This window comes from Hirundo rustica, chromosome 2 (assembly GCF_015227805.2).
Source record: "Hirundo rustica isolate bHirRus1 chromosome 2, bHirRus1.pri.v3, whole genome shotgun sequence".
Taxonomy (NCBI): Eukaryota; Metazoa; Chordata; class Aves; order Passeriformes; family Hirundinidae; genus Hirundo; species Hirundo rustica.
In genome coordinates, this window is record NC_053451.1 from 24,477,681 (window position 1) to 24,502,710 (window position 25,030).

The window sequence follows — 25,030 nt, forward strand, 5'->3', positions numbered from 1 at the left end:
ATTCCTCCTGGTACTTGAAGTGGTTCCAGCAGTGATAGCATGTATTATAGAAACACCTTGAGATCAGAGCCAAGATGTGTCAGTGATCTTTCCTAACTTCAGCATCTACGAATACATTAATTCAGATAACAAATTCCCTGAATTTAAGGGTATTTTGAGGAGTCATTTTGGTCTGGATCCTCATGTATCTGAAACTAGCAAAGTGCTTCTGTTTTATTTTACTTGTTGAAAGAGAACATCCCATTCTTGCTCCCATTGGGTGAGAAGCTCTTCTGTACCATTTCCTAGCTAGGGCTGACTAGTGAAAGCCACAAGGGCTGGGATGCTGCAACATGTAATCTGGCAAAACCCAGACTGCAAATTGCAGTCTCAAGGGCCTGGAGACGTCAGCTGTTTCTGGAATCTGTGCCTGGGGTTAAGAGCATATTTGTAGGAAAAGTGCTTTTATCTTTGGCTTCTAGTCCAGTCTTTTTCCTGGACATCTGTGCCTGTGTCATGGGGTGTTGGAGGGAGGAGGAATGAAAATACTCAGCCTGTCCTTTTAAATGTAAAAGACATGTTTTTTGTATTTCATAGAATCCTAGAATGGCTTGGGTTGGAAGGAACATTAAAGATAATCTAGTTCCAACCTCCCTGCCACGGGCTGGTGCACCTTCCATTAGACCAGAGTGCTCAAAACCCCATCTAACTTGGTCATGAACACTTCCAGAAATGGGGTATCCCAAGTTTCTCTGGGCAACCTGTTTCAGGACTTCACCACCTTCACAACAAAGAATTTCTTCCACATCTAACTAAGTTTGTCCTCTTTAAAACCATTCCTTTTTATTCTATCACTATGGGCCCTGTAAAAACTCTCTCTGCAGCTCTCTTGTAGTCCTCATTAAGTATTGAAAAGTGCTCTAAGGTCTCCCTGGAGCCTTTTCTTCTCCAGGCTGAACAATCCCAACTCTCTCATCCTGCCTCCAGAGGTGAGATGCTTCAGTTCTCTGAGCATCTCCATAACCCTCCCCTGGACTCGCTCCAAGAGGTTCATGCTGTTCTTATTCTGGGGTCTCCACAGCTGGACACATCACTCCAGGTGAGGTCTCACAAGAGCAGAGCAGAGGGGCAAAATTCCCTCCCCTACCCTATTGGCCATGATGCTCTGGATGCAGCCCAGGATACATTTGGCTTTCTGGGCTGCAAGTGCACGTTGCCAGCTCGTGTCAACCTTCTTGTCCACCAACATCCCCAAGTGCTCAGGGCTGCTCTCAACCCATTCCTGTCCTGCCTGTGTTTGTGCTTGGGGTTGCCTCAACTGACGTGCAGGACCTTGCATTTGGCTTTGTTGAATTTCATGAGGTTCACGTGGTCCCACTTCCCAAGCCTGCCAAGGTCCTGGATGGCACCCCTGCTCTCCAGCATCTTGACTGCAACAAAACAGCTTTGTGTCTTTGGCAAACTTGCTTGTTATTTATCTGCCTTAATGGGGAAAAGCCTCTTTGCACCTAATCATCAGCAGCCACTGTGACTTTTATCAATAAGCCAATTTTCAGTTGGGTCTGAAAAAATAAATAATTTTTTTAAAAAATAAAGGCGACTAGAGAGACAGAGAGAAGAGACACAGACGGTATCATTTTCAAAGAGATTTTTAAAAACGCATTAAAGAGCTTTTCTTCACTTTTTTTTCTTTTTCTCTCTCTCTCTTTTTTTTTTTTTTTTTTTTTTAATTTAGTGTCAGTCTAGGAAGGAGGAGATGAAGATAAAGGAAAAAAAAATAAAAAGAAGATTTAATGAGGATGAGAGAGAGGCTGAAAGGATGTTTCCTAATCTGAACAAGCAGTTAAGGAGAATCAGGACAGAGAGAAAGGATGAATCTTAGAGATAAGTACTGGGGATGGGTTGGAGCAGTAAGGGTAAGAGAAGAACAAATGCAGGCCTACACTAAGAAATAAGTCAAATCTGACCCTCCCTCCCCAAAAAAAAAAAAGTACCTTCTGCTATCTCATCTCAGGCCTAGCCAGTGTTCCTTCCTGGAACTGGAGGCACCCAGTGTGGAATGTCAAGACACCACCAGAAAGACAACTGCTATCGTGTTCCCTTGAAAACAATTTTTCTTAAAGCAGGAAGCAGTGGAAATCTCCTGAGAAAGACTGTTCCCTTGGTGCCTCCAAGCAAATCTGGAGTTTCTGATAAAGTCGTTCAATTGAATCTCTAGCTGTATTGCCCAAATTTCATGCTGCTGGCCACGAGCGGGGAATACTTGCTGCTCCTTGCAGTAAGGGCTGCTCTGCAGCCAAAGCAAGTGATGAAGACTCCCTCTGCCTGTCTTTAGTTTTCTGCATGAGCTGAACGTATCACTTTGTCTTTCCATGTCTGAGTATTCCTGCCTCTAAAATACCAAGTATTTATAATGCATTCATATTTAATCCAGTTACCTTTACTAAAAGGGGTCAGAATTTTTCAGCTCCTTCAGATGCCATCTACTCCTAATGTGAACTCTCCTCTCCACTTACAACAGAAATAGGTAGATGCTAATTTCCTGCAGCAGGAAGAAATAAGTTTGATCCCTGCAGTGACTGAAGAACTTCAACACCTGTATATGCTACATAAAGACCAGTCCTGACTGACACAGATTTGTGACGAGACTTCCCAGCTTCGTGGGGGGACGTGGTGAACCTTAATTCACTCCTGTTCCCAAAGTATGCTGAGGTCCTTAGATGGAAGAGGTTATAAACCAGCAGGAATTATTTGCTACCACTCAGTCCCTCCCCTGCTCCTTACCCTCACCTCAAAAGACATTCCAGACTTCCTCTTATTGTGAGCTCTGTTTTATTTTTTAATTTCCAGACCCGCTGAATGAGATAAGGGCCTGGAGGGACTGATTTGCGAAGGGAGATTAAAAATGCTAGATACGTACGGTTTAGTTAAATGATGGACATGATAACTCCTTACAGGAATCTAATTTTCTTTGGAAGGACACAAGGGGAGGAAAATAAGGAAGTGTGTAGCTCTAACCTTTATTTTATTTATAATTTGCTTTTATTTACACCCAGTAGGAGAGACACAATGGCTGCCACAAGGGTGACATAGGAACATAGCACGAGCCTGCTGGAAGAGGTATGCCAGGTTAATATAAAGAAGTTAAATTGCTGTGTGAAGATAGTTAGCTGGAGAGGGATTAAAAAAGGCTCTACCACAGCTAATGACAGCGGAGAATGAAAATTTGGAGCTTGGATGCTGCAAAGTGGACACACATAGTAATCTGCAAGATTCGGGATTTATACAGAAAACCAATTAGCCTGACAACAGGCTTAGGGAAATGAATTGTGGAAACAGCCGCAATACATCACAGATCAGCAGTTTACAAAAGAGGAATGGAGAGAGGAAACAACATCACATTAAATCCTGCAGAGACTAATGGAGAAATTCCATCAGGAACCCTTTTCACAGAAAAAAGAAACTGGTAAGTTATCTACCAGTGGTTTGTTCCTACAAGAGCTCTGCTAAGAGGACCAGGGGAAAAAAAATGAACCCCAAATGATCTGAAGAGCAAACAGTATCATCAGAAACAGAGATGATCTCTCTAGCTCTGGAGTCCCAGGACTGCAGAAGTGCTGGGGCTGCTGACCAGCCAAACCAGCAAAAGGCACAAAGGGGCTTTTTGGGAGTGGTCCCACAAAAACAGGTAAGAGGTTCCAAGAGGAGGAATCTGAGGTGTCTAAGCAGCAATGTGAAGTGTGTCTGTAGAGCTCCTATGAGGAACACTGGGAAGAGACATAGAATAGAATTACAGAATATCCTGAGTTGGAAGGGACACATCAGGATCAACGAGTCCAGCTCCTGGCCCCATGCAGGATGTGCCAAGAAGCACACCATGTGCCTGAGAACATTGTCTAATGCAAGACGGTGCTGGACTTCAAGGCACAGAGCTGGAAAGGGAGACTTGTGATCCCCGCAAGGAGTGCAAGCTGTTAGATGTGTCCTTGGACTACTCCTCACACTGCAGCAACATATAAAGTCCTGAGCACTCATCACTGCAGAGTGATAAAATCCTCATGTCCTCTCCCTCTTCTGCCACCATGCAGGTCTGCTGCAAAATGAGATCTGATGCAGGGCATGGGGAATTATTTCAAAAATGTCCCCCAAACTTTGACAGCTTCAGTAAAGAGACTGCCAGCTGCAACATGAGAAGCCTCTCTGGAAGAGGGAGAGCGGTCAGTTTAACGAAGAGCAAAAAGGCGGTATCAGAAGGAAGAGCAACAAAGCAAGAAGTCTAGATGTGGTCTCAGTTTTTTTCTGCACCATAACAGAGCACCACGCTGGTGTCCTTGTCACAAAAGCACAGGAAGCAGCTCCGCACACAGATGGAGTCTACACCAGAGCCAAGCCTTTAGGGCCTGTGCTGTGAGAAACCCTACAGAAAGTCAAACATCCTTTTGCCTTGTCAGGCCCAGATGATCAGGCTTGGCACTGTCAGCAGAACACCAGGTTGAAGTAGAATCTGTAGTTCCTGCAGCTGTGGCCCTGCATATGCCCGGGTCCCTGCCATTTCTGAGTCTCCTCCCATGGGATGACCTCTATTGCTTGATAATCTCCTTTTACTGGGGGATGCCCTTGAAACCCTTGAAGTGGGGCCCAGGGGTGCACAGTACCCAAAAGCCATACCTTGTTGATTCTACCTACCAAAAAGCCAGCCTGACAGCTGAAACAACACAACGTTGCAAGAGCATCAATTTCTCCTCTTTCCTGAGCAAAACTAATGTCCATTGTGCACTGCGAGTCGGCTCTTCTTCCAGAAGCCCCCCACACAACCGATCCCCTGACTGCATGAGTCTCCCAGGAGCAGAGATGATTCCTGAGGAAGCAAGAGGCAGCTGGAAGGTAGAAGTGATCACTGCGTGGCGGATGGGATTCCACAGCACGCTGGAGATGGAAATATCACCTTAACAAGCATGGACAGCCCCCAATGGACTATAAAATTCATTTGGAGACTGAGATAATTCAAAGGAGCCAAGTGGCCCAGCAGTAAAAGCCGTAACACATAAATTTAAATTCAAAAAGCTCTGCAGTGCCCTAGCAGTAAGTGACAGAACAAGCCTCCCTCACAGACTTATCCAGACCCATCTAAAAGTCACAGTCCAGAGACCAGAGAAAGACGTACATAACCTGTGTTTTATAAAGGGGGAGGAGGGCCGAGGGGAGCAAATACAAGAAAGGTGCTCGCACATTTGGCACACGTACAGGACATGTACATGTGCCATGGCAGCTGTGCTGGGTGGGTACTGTGCAAGCAGCTTTCCATTAACCACATTACTCAGTCACAAACTAGCATGTAGAAGAGGCTAAATATTGTTCTCTATTATACCAGGCAGACCCGTTCAAGACAACAATGTCACACTACCTGAGTGTAGCTGAGGGTGGATTACGGCAAATTGCCTTTATTCTGCTTTTATGTACAACACAAATTCTCTTGTCCTTCCTCTCTTCTGTCCCCACTGGGATTCCTCCCCAAACTGCTCAGACAGTTCTTCCCAAAGCACTTCCCTTCCAAGGAGTTAGTTTGCCACTCATAAGATGAACAGCCTAAAATTGTGATAATAAAAACTTTATGGCTCTCCATCATGTTCATTCATGCTAATGCTCTCTCTCACTGTGGATATAGCAAAAATTTCAACGCTGGAGAAGAAAGAGGGGGTTTCAGATGGCATCACAGGCATGTTTTTCAGTGCTGTAAAAACATGGCAGTTCAATACACTTTTACAGCAGAAGGTGTCCATCAAGGTCATTAATGACTGTGAGAGGAGACACAAGAGCAGAAAGTTGCTGATCGATGATGTGTCATAGTTTGGAGATGGAAACTGCGCTAGACATGATCCATACATCTCCATGTCCCCACAGGGAACTGTCCTAATCTAATAAGACAGGTGTCTTCATGAAGAGGTCCCAAGGGCAAAAAAGAGGTAGAAATCTGGCAAGTGACATCAGTTGCAGCTTGGAAAATTGGACAGTCTGGGGATAGGGCTGATCTCCCTGTAGCACCTCAGTGCAGAGGTGAGGACTCTTGAGGCTTGAGGGACCCACATGGTGCAGAATGCTAATTACCCTTGATGAGGGAGGAAAGGGACGCTGGCTCGGAGGGTGATTCATTATAGCTAGTCCACCAGTCAAGGAGTCCTTTGTCAGGGTGAGGCAGCCACTCTCACTGATATAACAGGCACAAGCATTTTGACTCCCAGGCTCTGTGAGTGATGGCAGATACCACACCCGTCCCCAGAGCTTGAAAGCTGGGATCTTCAGCACCAGCAGAAAAAGCCTTCATCCTGGAGGAGCCATTTTACTTTTTAACAAGTTACAAGGGCAGACACGGACAGAAGGTGAGAACTTAAAGGGTCTCCAGGTCTTGGGTTTAACGACCACCATTCTCTCCCTCTCCTCCACAACTGGTCTTCCCAGAGTCAGACCTGACTGTGATTTATTATTATCTCTAATTTTTTGTACAGAGGCAGCACACGGGAGCTGTATTTGCGGAACAGAAATTCACTGCGATAAGTATTACACACAGAAAGACCGAAGATACAACCCCTGTTCCAAGCAACATTACAAATCAAGCACAGATTAGAGACAAGATAAATATTGCAGTGTGATACACCTGAATTTTTTTTAAACCTGCCTTTATAAAGGAACAGAAAACACTTGTGACAATAAGGTTAAATATATGTTTAAGGAAAGCTGATGCCTTTTAGGAGCAGCTGAAGCTGGTGTGGAAACAGCTGAAGACATCTTTTCTAGGCATTTTTCTGCCTTGTACTGTCTGCCTTTTTTTTTTTTTTTTTTTTTTTTTTTCCTACCTGCTTCCTAATAAGGGCACTTGCAATGGAAGCCAAGTTCTTTGCTGTTTCTGAGGTCATTTGCTCTTGCTGCTTATTTCCCTCCCTGCACATCATCAGCCAGTATGTGAACCGAAGGTGCTGTGGAGCAGAGAAAATGCCACCTCCCAGGAATGGAAATGGTACTGCATCACCATTCCTCTGCTTATAAAGTACCTATCTTTCATTATTTCTTTTTTTTTTAGCAGTGTTTGTCCTCTGTATATGACAGCTACCACTGAGATCAGACTTCAGTGTGTAGGTCAAGCTGGTCAACTCAATCTTTGAACAGGTCTGACTATTTGAGTTAGTGAAATCTCAACTGGACATTTCAATCAAAACACCTGTGAGACCCGTATTAGGTCCTTTTACCACTAAAGCTTAATTTTCCAAACTGAGCAGAACAAGCTGCACTGGGTAAAGGTGTCTTTATAGCAATAGCTCTTAGGGACCTTGGGGCTGCACCAGTTTAACCTTACAGAGCTCAGATAGTACAACTAAAGCTTTAGAAAACTTGTGATTTTCCATGCACTTGTATGTCCCTGCTGCATCCCCTTCACTGAGATCAGTCCCAGCTCAACTCTGCCCCACAGCACGGAGTAAAGACAGCTATTTCATGCACAACCCATACTCTCCTCCCTTTTCAATGGTGGGGAATTGCATCAGAAGGCACAACTGAAGGCAAATCCTCCTCAGCCTGCAGTCCCAGTGAGCCTCAGCACTCAATATTCATGGGAGGGTTTTCCCAGAAGGAATGCCAGTTGCTGACACAGAGGGCTCCCCTAAGATGCCTCCAGGAAGGACTCTGCCCCACCCCCTCAGATGGTGGCATAGCCCACTGCTATCACCCTCACGTGAAAATCTGCCGCTGCCAAAGCCAAGTGTCTCTGCCCGGTCCTCTACCCATCCCCTCTTGGAAAGTATCCCTTATTACTTGCACAGGAGGATCTAGGGCTGAGCCAGCCCTGCGGTTTCCAGACACAAGGCCATGCCCCTGCCCTTGTGTGCGAGTGAAACAAACACCTAAGGTGGCCAGTGAAGAGCAGAATGTACTCTTTTTTCCCTCCCCATCAGTGTAATCATCCCCCCCACCGTTCCCTCTGGCAGGTAATTTTGATGGAGGTGTTTCTGCAGCCCCACTCTGGGGCTGTGCATTATGACAAAGCTTAATAGGATTCCACAGTCAATTACTCCCTACTCATTTTTCTGCAACAACACCGTTGCACAACCACTAATAACTGAATTACAGGAGAGAAAGGCCTTTCCTTTGTATATGCAGGAGATGTGTCATTTGGCTCTTCAAGTGTGCGAGAAAAGAAAAGATTTAATTTTTTAGCCCCTCTCTTCCCTGGCTCTCCATCCTCCATGAGATGAAATAAACAGAGGGAAGATGTGCTTTTTGCATAAATTGGGGGTGTATGATTGATAATGTGTTATCTTGTCAGCTGGAGACACCTGCATGGCAGGTATTTATGCTATCAGAAGGGCTCCAACTGGTGAAATACAGTTTGGTGCCGATAAGGGGACCCAGGGACTCATGGCGCCAGACCCATGAGGACAGGGGGATTAATGCTGATATTTTGCAGCTTGCTCTTATTAAATTCTGATTCCTTTTGTGAAGTGAAAAAAAGCAGAGAGGGAGAGTGATTGGTTTTAAGCAGATAAAAGACACGAGGGGTGGGGGTGGCTGTTAGAAACAGAGCTGATGAATGGCCAGGGTATCTCTTGGGAATAAAAGCAAAAAGTATTAAACAATTTTCTGATTGACTAGATCTTGTCTGTCAGGCAGGGAATCAGAGTGGGGGGAATGGGTTTGGGGAGTTCCTGAGAGTACAAAGACACTTATATTAAAAGCAGAGCTTAATTATACGGGTGGGGGACAGGGAAAGAACCAATTTCCTTCATTTGCTGGAATTTTTAAACATGCAGCCCTACTGATGTGCAGGCACTCAGCTCCCAGCCCAGCCTGCTGCCATCAGCTTCTGCTTAATGGCCGTGGCAGGTCCTCCTGCTACACACAGTGGCCAAGCTCCTTGAAATACTCGTATTTAGGATAAGGCTCCCTCCAAGCAGGCAGCACACACCACGTTACGGCAAAGTTACGTACGGGGGGTCGCCAGCTGCAGTGCATGGGGCAGGAGGGGGAGCACAGGCAGAGCTGGTGGGGGGAGCCTCAGGCTGGGAGAGCCAGCATGTTTTCCACTCCTGAGCATTTTCCGGAATAAACCCTTAGGTCTTTGCTTGTATCTGTATCTTAGAAAATAATCGTTTGCAACAGTCATGAAAGAAAAGCCTTAACAACTTCAAATAAGCTCAGGTAATACTTTGCATATTCTGTGGGAATTCCTCTAGGGCTGGAAAAGCAGTAACAAAAAACCTGGGAAGGAATGATCCCATACACCACAAGCATCAGTGAGGAAACATGCCATACTAAGCACACACACTGTGTGCAGAGAGGGTTTCTATCTGCTGCAACCAGAACCAAACCACGCAAACACAAAAAGGCTCTGAGAATGTTACAGCGAGAAAGATACAGCAACACCCTTTTATAGGATGGGAAGGTTTGTGATGCAGACACAGATGGATCCTTTCGGTTATATGATTCTGTTTGTGGTTCTCTGGGCATGTATTATTAATATGCTACAGAGTTTTAATTAGAGCTGAGAGATTCATTCATTGTGAATAATTTATCTGATTAATTTTGCCTCGCTTCTGTTCATGAATTGTCCATAAGCAGTTTGTAATTTTCTCAAATTTATTTGTCATTTGCAGTTATTTGCTGACTTGTCTCAGTAAATAATTCTCAGCATATTGTTTGTCCACAAAATGTCCCTGGATAGTCGATATTCAAAATCAAAGCTGCGTTAGATACACTTTTGTTTAATATATGCAGTAAATCCCATTGGATGTTTCTGTTTTCTGACTAACCTTTAGGATCAGGCTTCCATAGAGAATACTACTTTTTATGAGTTCAAATTTTGCTTCCTGCAAATAGTCTCTAATATTTACATAAAATTCACTGTTCCCATGAACATTCCTGCCAGTCAATATATTCACTACAACACACACAGAAGAAACCACAAAAGGAGTGTTTTATACTTGAGGCAAATAGTTCTTTTGTTACACAGTGCCCCAGTCTGTTCCTGGGAGACCTGACTGAACATTTGTTTAGTTATGGGGTATTTTTTTTTTTTTTTTCTTGTTTGTTTTGCTTTTCCAGCTCTCCTGGTCAGGGGTTATGCTCTCCTTAAGTCACTCACTCATGCAAACTGTGCAGCATACTAAATACATTGTCTTTGTGTGCTGCCTTTGCCAGCCTGTCTCAGAAGTGTCCATCGAGCACAGAGCACTGGGATAATCACCATCCAGCCAGGAAGAGTGACTGTCAATGCTGGGCATGCCCAGCCAGTCACTGCTTGCTCCAGCCTGTGCTGCCATGAAAAACCTTGAGGCACAGAAAGTTCCATATGGCTGGGCTCACTCACACGGATGACCCCCACTCCGTGGTAACAGGAGAAGCTTGCCTGCTCCACGTGGGATCTTTCCCTTGCAGAAACAAAATATGTTGTTTGGCACTGAAGAGAGAAGTTCCTCTGCTTGCAGAGCTCAAAACCCAGTGTGAATAGTAAAAGGCATCTTTGCATAGTTACTATGTAACCTCCACTTGGTAGTTTTGAATTATTGGCTTGTGGCAGGGAGCTATGGAGAAACATCACTGTTCTCTGACAACATGCAGCAGGAGTTGCTCATTTTTAAATCAAGTTCAGCAATGAAGACTCACATATTTCAGCATTCCAGAGCAGCTGGAAAGTAAATATTGCTGTGACAGTTCAGTGGATGCTCTTAGCCAGCATACACTCTTACAAGGGTTTGTAAGCACGTGCAGTCATGACACAATCAGGGATAGCACAGACAGAGGTGACCAGTTGTGTCACCTAGTACAGCACCACTGGAGCCAGGACCATATCAGTCCCTTCAGCATTTTTTCCTACAGCCTAGTCCAGACTTTTAACTATTGCCAGCTGTGAGATCCCTACTTAATCTTTTCAGGACTTCACATATTTCAGCTCTCAATATCTGAGTTCTCCCAGGCAGTTCACATCTTTCCTTTTCCTTTCCTTAAAATTGCACATTTCTCAGTGCAGTTTTATAGCTTTTATTTATTGCATCCAGGGATGGAAATAACCTGACATACCTGTGTTTTGCAGGTTGATTGAGGGTGTCATACCACTTTCTAGCTCAGCATGCCAACGACTTGCATGTTTCCATTTGACCCATGAGTCCCCTTTAAATCCTCACACCCTCCAATCCGAGTCCCACCGAGGTCAGCGCCAAAAACCTCTGGTTCCTGCTGGGTCTCAAACACAACTTTTGATAGTCACAACTCACACATCTTAGACCTCAACCAAGCCAAGCACTGCTGTTTCCCTTGTCCCTCAAATCAATCTCCCAACCATCTGGCTGCTCCTGCTGCTCAAATCTGAATTATTTTACCAAGTCTTCCTATGATATTCTTCTGCCTTGGAGACTAGAATGGAGAGGGAATACTACCGCCGTGCTCTGGATTCACTATTTGCATTTTCTAGGGTCTTAGCATCCCACAGAGTTTTGCAGGTACATGCAGTATGAACATAGTAGACATTCTTTATTAACACACAATGGAATCTGTGTAGATGCATTATTAATACCCTCTTTGCTGGCAAGAGAATGGTGATATTTTCTTATGAGAAATGTAATTGTTTAATATCAAACAGTATTATTTCAAAGATTTAATTGTGTAATTGGGGCCAGTAATCGCTCGGTCGTCCTCAGAGGAAGAGGAACTTGCAGAGTAAAAGATTTATTGTCCTGACAATAGAGAGCAAATTTTAATATTTCTGAAAAATTGAGAACTATTAATCCTGGCATGTGTTACTCTCAAACACAGTGAACTGATAAAACTTTGATCTAATTTTCTCTTTGAAGGGGCATTGGTGGGGTGTGGGGAAGACTGTTAACTGGATGTGGCCTTCCGCTGGAAGCGTGGCAGAGCACAATGGCGAGGCACATTCAGCTTCACAGGAGCTCTCAGACTGTGCACAAGACGGCTACTGAGAGAACAAACTGTTCCAGTCCCACTGTGCTGCAAGGGGAGGGAAGACAGACGTGGTTTCCATGACCACAGGCAGCTTGGTGGTCATGTCTCAAAGGGATGCTATTTTGCATTTGCACCCAGTGTGCACACACTTGTCTGTTTCTGGGAGTTCCAAGCAATATTTGCAATACAGATCAAGTAATACACGTGCCAGTGGATGATGAGGTGCATTCATGCCAGTAGCATCAAACATATGGGTAATCTGTCTGTGTGAAGCTTATGAACTCTGTTTGATACTGGGAGCTTGAGTATTAGTAGAAACTTCAATCTTTGTTTTTATGAGAAGCTCTGAAATCTCTTCTGATATTTTTTGTTTTGGTTTTTTCTGTATCTAACTTGAACTAAAATTCACAGAAGGTGACAATGATAACAAAAAAAAAAAAAAAAAAAAACACCAAAAAAACCCAAGCACGTTAAACTTTCATGGTGTCCTCTCAAATGGAGCACTAAAGCCAAGCAAGAAAGAAAAAGAGCACCAGAACCGGTGAGGCAGAAATGGGGACATACTGCAGGGCTGACCAGTTATTATAAAAGCAAGAGTATTTCCCTGGACAGTTGGAGAAGAAGGCTTTCTGTGAAAACAGGAAGGCTGCACAACTTCTGTGATGGGCACAGGATCACAGTGCCCTTGGATGCCAGCAGGGAAAGGTAGTGGAGCACGTGTTATTTTGCAGTATATAATGAATTATGTGAATTATGCAGCAGTGCTGGTAAAGGGAAAGATTTTCTGGGATTTTTGACTGATTAGAGTTGTGTTAACTTTGCTTTAAGTGACATAGGCCCCTGAGGGAATGGTCTGTAAACTCCCCCTGCCTTCCAAGCCGGAGCTCTGGTACAAGGTGGGCTTTGGCTTTGGAGCAGTGAGGATTGGCTCCAGGGCTTGCAGCAGTCACAGCACAAGTTTCCATGGAAAGAACAGAAAGTACACCACACAAGGCAAGGGCAGGACAAATAAATGAGTCAAAGAGGCTATGCAGGCTAAAAGAAGCTTATAAATATGTGAACCTAGGATGCCTGGGCACAGCTGCAGCAGTCTGGTATGGAAACACCTAGAAACTATATCAAGACTATACAACAGAGATGAAAGTGCAGATACTTGCTTATAAATACAGCTGGGTCGCTCAGCCTTTTACAGACGTGGGCAGTACATTTGCAGCTGAGCCCTGAGATCTGCTAATGAGAACAACTATCTGAGAGGCTGAATATAATGAATTTATGGTAGTGATCCCTAGGCAGTATGTGGTTCACAGACATTTAAAAAGAAAGAGGTGTCCCTGTTAACGATGTTTTAGGAACTCCTTGCTTTTAGAATATTCTCCAAACAAACACGGGAGCAGAAACAACTTCTTTCTCTTAGGCTGACCTTCCCTTTCCCAGTTCCTTTGGCCAGGTATGTGGGGATAGCCAAGATTTAGACCTGTACCTGAACTGGTCTTGAGATCTGAAATTCAGTGACCAGATGCCGAATTTTAACACTCCGAGTTCTACTTGGGAGCCTTTGCTAATCACTTCTGGATATGAACTTTTTAAAGTTTTGAGCCAGCTATGGAGAAACACAAGACTTTAGGCAGAATTTAAGCTGTCTATATCTGCTCAATGTATCCAGCCAGGCTGGCTAGATGTGACAACCGTATCTTACTCTGAAAGGTAGAAGTGCAGTTTTGCCCAGCTTGAATCACAAAAAATAGTAGACTTTGCATACAAGACATTTTGATATGGGAGAAGACATCTGGGTCATATAAAAAAATATTTCCCCTTCCTTGTGCAACGTATATGACACTCTTGCTTCCAAAACATTACAGGAAAAGAGGTACAGGATACGTCATGAGAGAGAAACCAAAGCTTGCAAAGCAGGTTTTTGGAGCCCAGAAGGACCTCCTTACAAAACCTGGCTCTATGATCCCAGAATCATGTTCTTCTGTGTACAATCTGCCTTGTGGGCCATTAAGTCAAAAGCTGAGACTTGCTGCTAAAAGCCATCAGATCCTGCAAAATGCTGCTCTGCCAGTTCAGCCCGGAGGTCTCACTGCTCTTTCTTCAAGCAATGCTGCAATTTACAGCTTTCCCTGCATGCAATGACTGCCATTCTCTGCTTTACCGAAATAGCTTCCCCTGGCCAATGCCAAAGAGTGTGTTATTAGACCAGTAACTCACTCCTGAACACAGTGATCCAGGCATGGCAATCCCCCAGCACTTGCTGAAAAAAAGGAGAGGCAGTGAAACTCAAAAATTACTCCTCTCCTCATTCCTTTCCAAATGGTGTGAATTCTGGATCCAAACCAAGGCCAGCAACAGAGATCATGGAGGAAATATCCTTTTGCTATGTTATTTGAAAGGAAAACAACAACTAGCAAGGTATGCCAAGGCAACAAATTCACAGTGGAACCTGATGCTGTTAAAAACACACATTGCAGAAGGACAGATGGTGGGTTTGTGCAGTGTCCTGCACTGAGGAGAGAGATTCATGGTGCAGCAGGGGTTCTTCAGTGGGCTCAGGCCGACTTCACCCCAGCAGAGCTCTGGTTTCAAGGGAATCTGTTTCACCATCATTGACAGCATGTGGCTGCCACCTCCCCTCTCTCCTTAGATGATATTGGCTCCACTAGCAGGCACAGGAGACATGCCTTGTTCTACATCTTATCTCAGTGTCTCCCATTAGGACCAGGTAACTCCCCTTAAGTAACTTCTCCCCACTTTGCATGTCTGTGCATTGTTTCTGTGACTGACTGGTGTGTGCACCTGTGTATGAACCCACTGTGGGCCACCTGTACACACACACACTGTTTACAGCAAGTTAACGCTCTTATTCAGCTGGATTAAATGTGCAAACCCTAAGCAGCAAGATATATCTGTTCTCTTGCCACACAGAGACTCCAACACACTAGAAGACAGGTGCGACGTGAAATCATACCACATCACCAGAGCGTTTTCAGGAGGAAAAGGAGACTACAGGTCACTAGGCTTAAATATTTTCTCTAGAGCTCCAAACCATCACTATGGGCACCTTTTTGATTCTAGGGAAAAAAAAAAATCGATTACAAATTGTTATCAATGTAAAGGTACCAGCACCTCATGTACTTGAACTGGGAAGGATTCTTCCTAACACCTCCCTGGTCCCCAGCTGTAAGTACAGCCCTCTCTCCCTTGCTCCCTGCAGGCCAGCATGAGGGCATTTCACCTTGCTTGTAGGAGCACAATAAAATGCAAAATATGACAAGCTGGTAGAAAAGAGAAACAGACACATATTTCATTACTGAAAGGGAAACAAATAGAGGGCTGCAGCAAAGCTGGATAATAAACAGATTTAAAATGCTTCTGTCTAGTGCTAGTGTTCCCTTTTATGCCTGCACAAGTTTCTCAGAATGAGGTAAGGAGGAAAGGAAAAGCAATGTGTGCACTCTGTGGAAGGACCAAAACTCCAGCACGGTGATCAAACCACTCAGGCAACTCTGTCGACATAGCAGAAAAACAGGGGGAAAGAAAGAAATGGGGAGGGAGAGGAGGGGGAAAGTCAGGACTAATGGCAGCTTCGAAGCAGAACAGCGCAGAAAAGAGATGAGAAACATCACAGGAGAGAAATGACTAGCTGAGGAATAAATGTATTAAAAGAGCAGATTTATAGTCTAAGTGGTCACACAGGTCTCCTGCGGGCTTGATAGTAGAGTAAACCTGTCACAGATGCAGACTGGTTCTACGGCAAGGCAATCTGTGGGAAAAAGCTCTGCTAATCCATCCAGGCAGTGCCCTGTGTGATCTCCAGGATGCTCTCCCCAGCACCAGCCCACCACAAAGTACAGCAGGGGTCACTGAGGACCCCTCAGGAACAATAATTTAGGGAAAGCTACCTGGAGAGACATATGGAGTGTGTGTGCTGCCTTGCTTACCAGGCAGGGCTACCTGCCCACCAGCTCTGAGCCATGTGTGGGACACAAAGCTGGATGCAGCGGCCTGAATTCACAAAGTGCCATCCAATTTCCCTCCAGAATCTTCCTTCTTCTTGCTGGTGTGTTTTATTGCTGCTGCTCCTAACGACTGTGCGCCAAACATTTAGAGTTATGCGCCCACTTGCAGCCACTGCAACGCAATTTATTCAGCTCACCAGTAATCCTGAAGCTGGCCTAGCTTGGAGTTTGATTTGCACAAAGCCCAGGATGTATAGGTCCCAGTAAATTCTTAATCCACAAAGCAGTTTCAAAGCCAGCATGATAACTAGTCAGGGCTGCCGCCAGCCCTCCTTGCCTCCTCCCCAGAAACCCTGGAGTCAGCTGATCCCCCAAGTTAGTTTTAGTCCGGGCTATTTCCTCCCTGAACACAATGCATCAGCGTGCTTGCCGAAAGCCGGCACCTCAGGCATGGAAACCAATTCTCCATGCTATCTGCAGAGGTTTGGTCATGGGATAATGAAAGCTGGAATTCAAAACCCACTGAAGGTATTATAGCTATAAAGAGGGAAGGAGGGAGAGCTGCGGAGAAGAAGACAGACACAGAGGTCTACTTCTGACTGCAGCTGCATAACAGGGAAGCAGTCTTAAATACCTTGACATCTGAGGAGGGAATACTGTCCTGCTCTATTGCTAAGCCACTAGGGACATGCTATTTGAGCTTTGCCATTTCCACTTAAAAATGAGGACTGCCTCCAGCACCTGAAGCGTGAATCACGTGCAGCTGTTCAATGACCCGAAATAGAAGAAATGAGAGAGCACTCCATGTAGTTGCATTAACTGCACATGTGCATCATAGTGTGCATACTTACTAGCATGTGGAACTCGCTGTTGCCTGGGGGAAGTAGGGCAAAGATTAAAACCCTTTGCTTTCTGTGCTATTCTCATATGAGAACTTTCAAGATATGAATAAAACAAAAAACTTAAAGAAGTGACTGTTGGTGTGATAAAGGAACCAGGGAAATTAATCTTATTCTTCCCAAACTTTCCCTATCAGCTCTCTGCATGCTAACAGGGATTTAAAATTCTCTGTCCTGACCATCCAGCAGCACAACCAGCTCCTACCTTGCAGCACTGTCACAGCTTGCTCGTCCCAAACTCAGACCAGAGGGTACAATGATGAGGGCACAATGTTTCTATGAGTGTACCTATTCTCATTTTGGATATGAAGACAGATCTCTGTATCACCTCATAGTGGATCCACATTTATGTGACAGATTGGCCCTATGATGCAGGACTTCAAAGGGAAAGGGGCCAGAGATTCAAACCACGTGCATACAAGTGGCAGCACTAATGTAAGAAAGCACAGGGGACACAGGTGGAGGGAGCAGGGGGCAGGCTGAGAGAACACTATATGTCCTTATCTCTCCATGACTCCAGCAGCCTGCTAAATCCTGAGAGAGCACCACATGGCCTTGGAACGTGCAGGGAGCTGCAGCACATCCCCAGCTCTGCCCACGTTGCTGTGATAAAGCCGTTTCTGCTGGCCAGGAGACAACTTCCTGCTGGCTTGCCCATCAGGCATGTCCTCTCTTGCTGAGCTCACTGGGAGTCATGATGCAGAAGGTGTCACCAGAAGCAAGATGGGGCCAACCAGCTGATAGGCTGTACTGTGTTTTCCAGCAAAGACACATTGCCTAAGTCAGTGGGCGATTGCAGGAACCCAGCAGTAGTGGCAGCACTTGCTGAGATCAACATTTGGAGCTGTTTTCTCCAAAACGTAAGAGCATAGTTATCCCCACAATAAAAAAGTGGCATGGTGACATACCAGCTCATTTCAGCTTCAAGCAGCAGCCTCACCAATAAAAAAGTGTGAATTCCTTAACTCTGCATGTGCGTGCACAGAATTTGTGCTCCATTGCCCCCCTAAGGGGCCCTTGACAGAGCAGGCTGAACTGGCAACAGAAGTAGAGAAATCCAAGCACATTCACTTTTACCAGAGGAATTTCAGTGAATGATTATTTAAGAATGTGGTAACATTGAGGAACCAAGAGAGAACATTCTGTAATTTGCTAGGCGCTGTTAAAGCACTGAGCAAGAAGCAGCTCCTGTTTAAGTGCCCACACTTTAGTAGCTAGACCTGACACTGATGCAGTGAGTTACAGACATATTACATTTTAGGTACTTGTGTTTTTCTGCTTTGTTTCTGTGATATCTCAGCACCTTGTGGTAGAGTATTTGCATTCTTTATGCTCCTGTAAGGCAGATGCCACTGCTGTATCTCACTGGTGAACTTGGGCAGTAGGGGACTAAATGACCTGTCCCACATCCCACAGGTTGCATCTGACAGCAGGAAACTGAACCTTCATCTCTCAAATGCCAAACAGCCTCCTAATTGCCACCCCTCCGTTCTTGTACCTCTCCTCTAGTTTATACATAACAATCAGGCAGTTAATATCCTCTGTGAAAAGTGTGAGCTTTCCTCCTGCTATCTCCAATCTTCCCAGTGCATATAGCGTTTTCCTTCCAGATCCAAGGAATACACATCCTCCTCATCTGACACCTGGACAATGTTGGAGGACTGCTCTGATGCCTTTACTTTCTCTCATTGTCCAGAGGAAGAAAATGTGAAAAGAGAGAGACAAAAATGCACCCAAGCAATAACCCTTATAGCAATCTTAGGAGAAGATCAGGTCCTGCAAAGCAGATGCTTCTTTCAAGGCTGCTCAGTAAAGCTGAGGGAACTGCTCCTTGTATTTGTAGTCTCTCTGAACATATCCCTCAGCGCTTTTTTTCTGCCTTACACTCACCAGAAGGGCTGAGCCTCTGCTGACTGCCACATTCTGCTTCCTGGGCAGGTGGACCCTGTGAAGGTGGGTTGGCATTTTTTGTTCCTAGGTGTGACCACTCAGCTCATATGAGAGGAAAAAAGGCCTTAGCCCACAAGAGAGACTGTCCAGCGCACATCCCACAAGAAGGTGAGACACCAGAAAGGCCACAACAGGCCCTCATAACTCTTTTTTAAGCAAACCACCACCATCATTCATAAAAGGCATTAGAGCTCAGCTTTCCCGCATGAATCACAGGAGAGTGAGGGGGAGTTATGCCATCGACCTCAGCTCCCAGTGAAATGGATTTACCCAGGCAGCTCAAGCCCTCTTCATGTCTTTAATAAAGCCATTCCCATCTACCTGCCCAAATAAAATTCTTCCTAACAGTCTCTTCGGTCAAAGGTCCCAGCTGATGCCATTGGTTTTGTTTTCAATATGCACCTCACACTTAGACTGCTTTGTGTTCCCTTACACTGTGCCCCCCTCCTTCCCTGTCACTAAACTCTGAGATGGAAAAAACCCTCAAGAGTCACTGGGCATGATGAGCCATTTGCAGCACCGCATCTTTTCTCAATGTTACCCGCACCTCGTGCAGGACCAGGCTGCAGTGGGTGCGTACCCACTTACCTACATTTGCCCGAGCTCCCATAAGTATAGGCCTTTTTAGATCAACTCCTGGGCTCTGGGGAGAAACAGGGGGTTTGTACAGCCTCTGTGTCCCTGCGCAGTATCGAATTTACATCCTATGCCTGCATCACTCACACCTACTTCCAAAGAGCTGCCCAGTCCCACACCCTCACAAACCACCACATGCACACATCCTCTCATCAATTCAGGCTTGCTGTCACGTCGCCATAAGCACATTTTGCTTTCTGGTTCTCCCTGTGTGAATGTCTCTCCTCCACCTGTTTGCACAGGTCCCCGGGAGGCACATTAATACCACCATGCTACTTGAAGACTCAAGCTCACCCTTGAGCCCTGGGCACTGTATTTACCACCCTCACCTTCAGGTGCCTCACAGCATTGCTGAGGCTTGGTCTGTGTTGTGCTGCTACTGAGAGAGAAGGAATCAGACTTAGCTGAGAGAAGAAGAGGGATGGTTCAAAACTAAACCTTGCCCAGGCGGACAGAGATAGCTGATAGCCATGTCTGAGCTCATGCTGAGGCACAGAGCACAAAGACAAGGACTGATGGAATGAAAATGCCTTGCGTGCACATCTCTTGCACACTGCTATACTTCCTTTGCTAATAAATATGAATTTACTGAGGCCCCTGCTGAATGTCACTTGTCTTTAAATGTGTCTTGACAATACTCAATCTTCCATCTCTCATGGTTAGGTAGGAGTGATGAACAAGGAGACACAGTAATCTCTGTTCCAGGCCCTACAGTGCATTACAAAAGGGAAATAGATGGTTTAATATAGTCTCTATCTTCCTCTGTTCAACAAATCCTGGTATTCGCAGAAGTGCTAAGCACCCAGAGACCCAGGGGGTAAATTTTTGCCCTGCTCAGACAAACAGTTCCCATCCCATATTTTCCACTATCCTCACACTCTTCATCTTGATTCCCTTCCCTGAAGAGACCAATTTCAGAGAGTAAGGAGAAGAACAAGCTTCTGCTGCCATTTTTGCGTTTGGTTTTTCCAACTAACCAGCCAGAAAGTATGAGTCCCCTTGTACAGGTCCACCCTGACTAACCATAAACAGAAAGACTCCCCTAATTGTCACATGTACCAGTTCTCCCCACGTGATGCTGCTCTACAACATGCAGTCTGTCACAGCAAACGGCACATGCTGGCACGGTTTTCCCAGCCAAACCCACGGAGCCACAGTGACAACAAAATTACAGAACAGCCTGGTCACTAAATTACCCAGCAGCTATGAGACAAGCCTTCTGAATTGCCTTGTTATTATTTCCCTAATACAGTCTGCTATAGCATCTGGCAGTGTGGTGCGTTTCAGGGCTAAGCATGCAATAAAACTGTGTGATTAGATAGTTAACTGTCTTGTGCTAACAAGGTAGGGATTTGCAACCAGCTAGAAAAGGAGAGTTCCTTTCTAACAGAGCACAATCCAGCCAGGAATGCTCAGGCTCCAGACTGAAACGCACATGATTACCCCCTCTAATAGAAAACCCCCATGTGAGATTTAACTGGTGGGTGAGAAGGGAGGCATAAGGATTAGGGCTGTTTTTGTTTTTCGCTTTTCTTTTCCAATGTTAATTCCCCCACACTGGATGGTCAGCAGAGAGCAGCGATTACCTCTGTCAGGGAGAATGGGGAGGGCAGCCCTCTGGTTAGTCTTCCATTGCAGGGGCTTGTGCAGCTCTAAGCAGAACTGCTGGGGACCACAGCTGCTAGGGAGCCCCCCATTAGACTCCTGAGGTTGTGACAGCATCAGACATTTATCTTCTGGGGACTGGGCACATGGGGGTTGACAGCAGACAAAAGCCCACCCAGCCCCAGCTGCCTTCTCTACCCTGATCTATGGAGACATCCAGCCCCTCCCAAGGGAGAAGTGGTGACACCCAGAGAAGAGCACAAGACCCATATTTGAAAGTGGAAGTCCTGAGCTCAGGGTAAGAAAAGAGGGTGTGATCAGTCTCACATAAATTTACCTTTACAAAACTCTCTCAGATTCTGATTATCTGGCAGCATGAAGGACCAGGTAACCATCATGTAGTTACAGGAAACCTGCCATTTAATTTGCTGTTTAGGTGGATACCTGGGATACTTGTCAGGTAATTACTGTGTGGGTGAAGGGGGGCGTGCAAAGGATGTCCATGGGTGAGCGATGACTTTTACAGAATGGAAGCAGGGGATTACCTGATTTCTCGTGGCCCTTCCCCACCTGCCAGGAGGCAAACACCATGTTCCCACAGATGTCCCACTTGTGGCACTTATGATGGGGCATGGCTGGAGAATGGGATGCTTTTCTGCTACTGTCTGTAGCAAACAAACCACAAAAATGGTGGTTCCTACCCTGAGGAACAGCTCACACTTAACAGGTCAGGCCATCTCACAGACAGATTCCTAAGAGCCAGATTCTCCAGAGATGGGCCACAACACAGTGTGATTTGAGACTGGATGAGGCACAAGACCATTTCACTTGTAACCATCCCCAATCACAGCTTAGTACTCTTGCCTGGTATTTCTCTCCTATCAGCTGTGGATTTTGATCTTTACATTTTATCGAAGCAGCCCTTTGATTTCTCTCCCAGTCCCCTTCCCCAGCACTGTTAACCAAGCAGGTAGGCAAAGCTCATGCAGTCATTTGCAGTTATTCCAGCTGTGGCTCTGGGACAGCTCTGACCTTTTTCTGTTTGTGTACAGCTTGTTTGCATGTCTCCAGCAAAATGCATTCTCTTGCACCTCATAAGCACACATATGCTATGTGTATACAATTCTCACTTTGTTCTCCTTCTGCATCACCCTACAACGACTTGTGAAACTGCACACATCCTTTGCATCAGGAGGGGCTTTGTAAACCTTGGTTGGCTGGACATGCAAGGAAGATCTTAAATGGAAATTGGTTTGAATCTTCTTCAAATCCTGCCATTTCCTTCTGCTCACGTGTTCAGAACTCTCAGGCCCTGTTACATCTGTGATAAGCCCCAATCTTAGACACCTTGCTCCCTTAACATCAGGATACCTTGGTGTTTTTATCTACTCCAAGCAGCCCTATTTCCTTCCCAGAAGAGAGATGCTCATGTCAGATCTTCACAGCAGACCTACCATGGGAGAGCTCAAAACAAGCAGTGGGCAGATTACTCATTACATACAATTTATTTAGCAGATTCTGTCTTTTTTTTTTTTTTTCCCTGCTGATAGATGGTCTATGAACAAACTTTTATGCATTTATTATTGTTTATTATTTATTTATGCAAAATTGTTCAATGAATATTTTACATGGGCAAATTTCAGTCTGGGTGTTTGTAATGAGCTTTCATTCGATTAGAGAATTCTGAATATTCATAATGTCTAATTGGCCATCTCAGCCACATGTTATTTTTTTCTGTCCCCTTACTAGAAGACTTAACTTTTATTAACTACTTCCATCCCGAGGAAATTTCTTCTCTGGACTGAAAGGATGAGAGGGATTGGCCTGAAGGTGTCTTTCTGAAACACAGATTGTTGCAAAAGACACAAGTCTGAGGCCATGTCTCTATGGCATAAAGCAGAGCTTTGCCAAGATCTGCAAGCCAATTTTCATACTAGAAGCAGTGTCTTCATAGCAAAACACCCCAGGTATGCTCATGGAGGCTTTTTCGTCTCCAGGGTTAAGTAACCAAGCCAAACACTAGCCTAGCATACAGTTAGGTTGTTTTAGTCTTGGCTGGATGTCTTTAGATATTACTGCTACTTACTTGTAGATACACTAGGGCTAAATTTGGTCATGTTTGATGCAGGAGGCTTCACCTCAGCCAGTCCAAACTCCTAATGCTTTGTATGGACTTCCAAAGCCTGATTATCAACCCCTTCTGTTGTGGAAACATCAGATCACTTGCTTCCTAATCCTGGCTACCTGTCCATGGACTGTGAAGAGTCCACAGCCAATGCGGCTACAGGCTATAAGTTGCAGATATTTAGTAATAGGCAATTTCCCTCATTCTGAAGAAGAGGTGGACATTATCAAGCTGCCTGATGCTTAGGAGTAGGCACAGTAGAAGGAAAGCATATTTGAACTGCAAAGAGCACGGTAAAATCTCAAACCTGCATCTAATTCACACTGTGATAAGCACAGAGTATCAGAACATATCAAGAAGGAAGAAGAGGGGCAGAGGGGCAGAACTAGGAGAATTTGTGGCATTACCCTACATATGATTTGGTCATTTCAGCCTTTTCTTATGCACCCCTGTGCATCTGGAAGGGTCACCTCAGAGAAGAAAGCTTGGCTAAGGTACTAAATCCCAGGCTCCAAATCCATTTCTAACCCCTTGTTCCTGCGGCATGACAGGTTGAGTGTGCGTGCCACTGTCGCAGGGCACCCACAGGCACCTGGAGAACAGTACATGATGGGAAAAGCCTTAAAGTCTGTGGACTGTGGCACCATTTGGAGCTGCTGCTCTTTTCTGAAAGCAAGCTCCAGTTCTGCTGTTCTAATGCTTTAGTGTAGGGCTACGAATCAAACTCATTTTGGTTGAACATGCGGCTGAACGCAGGAACACAGACAATAGAATGCTCCAACACTCTTTCCTCAATCAAAGAAATTACATTATATTAATGCAAGGTAGCTTGGGTTGACTTTACCTGTGCTGAAGCCAGGAAATTTAAAAAATGATGGTTCCCACAGCAACCTTAACTCACCCATGTTGCACATATCTAATAAGGCAGAGTTAACAGCATACACATGAATATAAAATACTACTCAAGCAAATCTCAGCCATCAAATTGCATTAATATTGATTTGTTTCTTTTAATAATAGATTGTCCCATCACTGCTTTCAAGAGAGCTTTTTATGAAACTATTTTTTTAAGTTAAGATTAAAAAAAGAAAAACCCCGCATATTTTATTCACGCTTGATGTCTAAAAGAGGCGACATTGTTTCTCCATATGAGGAAACTGAAAAATAGGTAAAATTCAGTCCTCGTTTTTACTGTATTACAGTAATTTCAGCTATGGAGTTTTTAATTAAAAATTTGAAACCTAAGTGTGAAGACAGCCAGAAGAGACATGATCAAATTTATTGAAAAAGATATGAGATATTAATCTCCTCCTTCACAGCCTAGGTTTCCTTTATTTCTACCACAGAGCTGAACCAAGCACTGGGGATAAGTCACCTCATTGATGGGTACCAATCTAGGATATAGTTCATTCAGGGCTATACTCCTACCCAGATTAGCAGGGGGTTAAAAAAAAAAAAAAAAAAAAAAAAAAAAAAAAAAAAAAAAAAAAAAAAAAAAAAAAAAAATTTGAAAAAGGACCACAGGATCCTGATCCAACATCTGACCAACATCTGACTCAATAAAGGGATAACTGGTCTTAGTGCATGCTGCTCAAGGTGTGGCATGAAAGCTGAAAGTGGCTTTTTGGTGTAGGCACATGAAGATCAGCTGTTTGGTGTCCTGAAAGGCACAAGTGAAATGAATAGCAAAGCTGTCTGGGGATTCTAAACCTAAATAACTGGAGAGATTGTGATACAACCTGAGAACATCGATGCTGCTATACATAATCACCTTTCACAACGTGTCTTACAGAGGGTCTAAACAGAATGGAAGCTAAAGGAAATTGTGCCCAGAGATTAGGACACGGCAGACAGACATAGACAATTGGGATTGCTCTGGTGGTGCAGCACAGCTGCTTGGGCAGTGTGTGGCAGGAGAGCCGCGGGGGCTG

General features: G+C 44.8%; 1 protein-coding gene across 3 annotated transcripts in view; it reads right to left on the reverse strand.

Annotated features, from left to right (window-relative positions):
* Positions 1-25,030, reverse strand: part of LSAMP (limbic system associated membrane protein) — a 987,281-nt gene that overhangs the window by 376,065 nt on the left and 586,186 nt on the right. The window lies entirely within an intron of this gene.